General features: G+C 36.9%; 1 non-coding gene across 1 annotated transcript; it reads left to right on the plus strand.

Annotated features, from left to right (window-relative positions):
• The first annotated feature begins 336 nt into the window (after positions 1-336).
• LOC143409065 (small nucleolar RNA U13) lies at positions 337-437 on the plus strand. Its single transcript, XR_013092577.2, has one exon. It is a non-coding gene; the product is annotated as a small nucleolar RNA U13 (small nucleolar RNA).
• Positions 438-5,295: the final 4,858 nt, after the last annotated feature.

Here is a 5,295-nt window from a genome sequence, read left to right on the forward strand (position 1 = left end):
CTTTGTTGAGAATGAATAAATAAATCCTGGCAATTAGTGGTTAGGGGAGAAACTCAAAAATCATGAGACAAGGCAGATTCTATTTCAGCTAGGTGTGACTGGAACTGGAATCTAAGTCACCCAAGAGCTGCTGAACACACGTGTATGCACAATCTGTGGAAAATAGAGGGGGTTTTGCAGTTCACTCTTGGTTTTCTCTTCTAGTATTTATACCTGAAGGTGGGGTAAAATTGTGTTCAGGCAATTATATGATCACTGGCTCCAAAGCTACAGCAGGAATTCAGCCAAAACAGAGTTATGCAATCCAAAGTTAGAAGAGGATCTAGAAAAGTCCAAAGACTTTTTGGTCATTAGCATGATGATTGGGTGTTCACACCATTGTGTGATATGTGCCTCCCTCTAAACTGTTAGGATGTCAGCACATAACCCGTCTGAGTAAAAAGGAAAAAAAAAAACCCAAAACACAAACTTGGAACTTACAGTCCTTCCTTTTGCCAGTCTAAAATTACCCATATTCATAAAATGTCAACTATCTGCGCAGTATTTTAATATCTTGTCTTTTTGTGCCCAATAGAGATAACCAGCTTGACATCTTCCTTCATGCATACCTTTAAATGCATTGATAAGTCATAAAAATTATCAAACTTTCATTTGCTTAATCTACCTCTAAGGATTTTGATATGAATTGCTACTTTCAATTTGAAAACAATGATAATGATTTTGTCTTTGGCAAGCACTGAGGCTAGACTTGCATTACCTGTCCAAACAACAGCTCAAGACTGCCATCTAGGGTAACCAGACTGCTGTGACAGTAATGCTGAACTGAATGAAGTTCATAATTCCCACGCTTGACTTTTCTGGGGGACTGTCATTTTTTATTTTTGCATGCTTCTGCATTATTTGAATATGGATTGAATACTTCTTTTATAAATAAAAACGGTTTGCATTTTAAGAAAAATATTAACTAGATCCTAAGTAATATATGACAGTGTCTTGCCTAAAATAAAATGAATTCAAATTTTAGGGCTCTGGTTCTTTACAGTCACACCCTCAAACTATTGAGCTAGTACTATGCAATAACACCTTTTGAGTTGAGGGAACACAAACATAATTAATATTTAGTCTCTGCCACTTAAGAAATCACAGCCTAGATGAGAAGACAGACATGTTAGGAAACTGTTGCACTATATGATGAAACTTGCATGAGTTAAACTGCATCACAGGAGAGAACATGAACATGTGAACATTTGTGTGGGTGTGTGTGGGGGGGTGCTGGGGACTGTGCAAGCCTTGTGCATGCTAGGCAAGCACTCTACCAACCAAGAACATTTTTATTTGGAGAAGTGTGGGAGGGAGGGCAAGAGAAGGACAAATTCAGGTATAATAAACTTTACTTAAAATTTGTAACTAGAAGTAGGCCAATTAACCCCAAATAACACCTTGAATTAATTAAATTACAATACATTTTAAGGTAAATAAAACTTAAAAAATAAAATTCAAGAGACCTAAAAAAAGAGGCTTAAGAGTTACCTAGTGTATAGATTACTGCTGCCTGGTTGAAATGAGATACATGTGCAATTAATAATTTTATAATGGTCTCCTTCATCAAAGAAAAAAGATGAAATTAATTTTAATAATATATTTGAGTTATATAAAAATATTGTTTATTTTATCAAAACTAAAGTGAGATGTCAAGGACCTAAAATCACCTAATAGCTATGAGAATGGATGGAACTGGGTAAATCTGAGTGACATTTAGATGCAAAATAGGCAGGAATGATGATTAATTGGATGTAAAATCAGCGGAGTGAAAGTGACTTTAAACCCAAATAGGTGCATATTTGAGATATCATTAAGTGATGCATTCATGAAAATAGGGAACATAGATAGAGAACAGGCCCGGGGCAAGTGTGAGACTTTGAATATGGACTCATGAATTGAAGGCTTGATCCATAGCTGGAAGCACTATTGGAGGTGGTAGAAACTTTAAGAAGTGGGTTCAGTTGGAGTTAGTAGGTCATTGGAAACATGTGCATGAGGGTATATTAGGACACCCCACCCACCCACTCTGTTCCTTTCTCTCTTTACTTCGCAGCCACCATAGAGTGAGAAGTTTATTCTGCCATATACTCCCCACTATAATGTCCTACCTCCCACAGGCCCAAAGTGACAGGGCCAAACAACCATGGCCTCAAACCTCTGAAATGGTGAGTTTAAAATAATAGTTTCCTCCCTCTGTTGCAGACATTTTGTCACAGTGATAGAAATCTGACCAATACAGCAAGGAATAAAAGCTTGCTTTTAAAAGATGAGTTTGAAATTCCATGAAACCTGCAACTGATAATATGTTCAAGGGACAGTTAATTTATGAGCCTCATGCTCATGAGAGATTCTACATCAGAGGGGTAGATGGGAGTCATCAATTCATATGTAGCTTACCCCACGGGAAATTTTGAGATTGATGAGAGAGAATGAAGAAAGTAAGACAAGTGCTGAGGCAGAGACCAGAAGAAAATTACTACTTAAGGTATAAGGATCCTAACCAAAGACCAAGAGGGAACAGAGAGGCACAAGGAAACCCAGAAGAATATAATTGTCAACAACCAAAGAAAGAACTTCAAGAAGAGGTCAACTAAGTCTAATGCTTCCAGAAAATCAAGCAAAAAAAAAAAATACAGTGATGTTTTCATAAAATTTGACAGTAAGGAGGTCATGACTGGCTTTGAAAAGAACAATCTCTACAGAGGGTAAGGACAGAAATCGTATTGCAGCAGACTTAAAATTGACAGGGTGGGCTAGGTTGTAATTCAGTGATAGAATGTCTGCCTAGATACAATTTTTCAATTCCCAGCACCAAAATGGAAAAAAAAAAAAAAAGAAAAAAGAAAAGATGGGTTAATGTAGATAAATCCTCAAGAAGTTGTTTTTTGTTTTGTTTTGCTTTGTATTTTTTTTTTTTTTTTTTGAGGGAAGATAGCTAAGGTGGTGTCTAGCATGAAAAGGATAATATCTATTGGTATGAGGAAAGGTTTTATGATGTCAGAAGCTATTGAAAAGGAGCCATAGAAATTCTTCAATAAACAATTTCATTGATCTGAAAAGATGTTAATTGTGTATTAACTAAAAAGAGACATGATTTAAAAAAAAGAGAGACATGATTGAAAAAAGTGTTTTATGTAGAAGTATGAACATGTGAACACATAGATAACAGTCCGGAAGAACATACACTAAGATATTAACCACATTTATCTCTGAGTAGGTAGACTAATAGAAATTCTTTTTGTTTCTTATTATTTTTATTACTTAGTATTTTTTATTGCAAGAGGCTGTGTTTTATGATACAAAAATGAAAAAAAAACTAGAAATTTCATTTTCAGGGAGTCCATCACTTCCACATACTATGGTCTCCAACACGTGTTGAAAATGACTTCATTCCAGTTTGATGAAACATTTGTAAAAATTCCTAATCATGATTTTTCCATGAGTCTACAAATGGGAAGAATCCAGGCATCCAGATATCCAGGCTGGAGTAGGAGGCAGCTACTGACTCAGTCAGCCATCCACTGGGCCAAAATGAATCATCTAGGCTTCTAACTTTCCCAATGTGTGGGTCATCTCTCCCCACATCTCTTAAGAAACAAAAGCAGATGAGCGAACTGTCCCCAGAATTGAAACTTGTTTGACAAAACTTCAAAGTACTCAAAGCCAAGGAAACTACTCTCCTATGCATGACTTATGCACAGAGAGGACCCCTCCTATCCTCCCAGTCAGTAGTGGCAATGGATAGGCAAAAGTCACTATATCGTAGCCTTCACTCATCTTTCATTATATGTATGAAAAAGCATAATAATGTGTTAAGAAGGTCACATGGACATATCAGTCCAGAAAGGATGCAGGTATAGTCTATATAGAAATCAAAATTATTCCAATCAAGGTAGTTGCTATTTTAGTTTTATTGCACTATTTTCCCCTTAAGACTTTCCCTTTTCTCTCCTCCTTCTATTGTCTATATAAAGATATCTTACAGTAGCAGTCAATTACAATACTAGTTTAAGTAGTATATGTGGGAGATTTTCTTCTTCACAAAATGGAAAACCTAGTTGCACATGGGCATTTGAAGATCCAAGATAGAGACAAAGAATAAACAAGCTAAGTATTAGAGTTCCAGTCCATTTTTTGTGAGGGGTGGGGAGAATGGTGATAGAATATAGTCTTAAAAAGTTAAAATCTAGAGTATAAAGCTGACCTCAAGTACTCAGTCTTCATCCATGTATTCAAAATTGTAACCTACCCACTAAGATCTCATCATTCACAGGCACATTACACACTAAGTCAGACCCACTTCTAAAGAGAAATGGAGGTCCTGTGTGAGGAGCATGAGTTCTGCCATCAAAGTAAATGAATGACTCAGGCCCTCACCTTGCCAACATAACTGGAAGCTACAGAACTTTTCTATACTGCAATTTCCTCAAGCAGAAAGTAAAGAGAAAATTTATCTGTGATAGTTAATATTTAGTGTCAAACTGACTGAATTGAAAAATACTCAAATTCGAGCAAAGCATTACTTCTGGGGGTATCCATGCAGATGTTCCTGAAAGACATTGGCATTTGAGCCACTAGAAGTGGGGAGGATCTACCCTCACTCAATTTGAGTAGACACCATCCAATTGTTTGAGGCTCAGATGAGCAAAAAGGCAAATATCCTCTTCTCCCTCCCTCCCCGCAATCTCACTGGGACAGTTCTCTTCTCAAGCCCTTGGACATTAAAACTCCATGTTCATCAGTCTTTGAACTCAAAGACCTACACCTGCACTGTCTTCAACAGCCACAGGAAAAAAAAAAAAAAAACAGCCACAGGTTCTCATGCCTTTGGTCTTGGAGTATGAAGTTAGACCAGCAGCTTCTCTGGTTCTGAGACCTTTGGACTTGGCCTGAGCCACACTACTGACTTCCTTAGTTCTCTGGCTAACAGACAGTCCATCATGACACTTCTCAGCCTCTATAATCATATGAGCCAATTCCCCAAATATATCTATCTCCTATAGTTCACTCTCTATATCCTTTGGGTCCTGCCTCTCTGCAGAACCCTGAATAACACAAGGTTCTACTTCAGGGTAGAAAGGATTATTTGAGGTAATATATTAAAGCATTCAGGATAATACTTGGCATGGTAATTACCAGTTCTTGTTAAATGAAGACCATTAGACATGCTTACATAATTACTTCTAAAAGGAAGTAAATCTAAAGAATCACACCAATGACTTTTATTTAAGATGAATTGCGAGGTTGTCATGA

The sequence above is a fragment of the Callospermophilus lateralis genome, chromosome 10 (genome assembly GCF_048772815.1).
Source record: "Callospermophilus lateralis isolate mCalLat2 chromosome 10, mCalLat2.hap1, whole genome shotgun sequence".
In the NCBI taxonomy this organism is placed as follows: Eukaryota; Metazoa; Chordata; class Mammalia; order Rodentia; family Sciuridae; genus Callospermophilus; species Callospermophilus lateralis.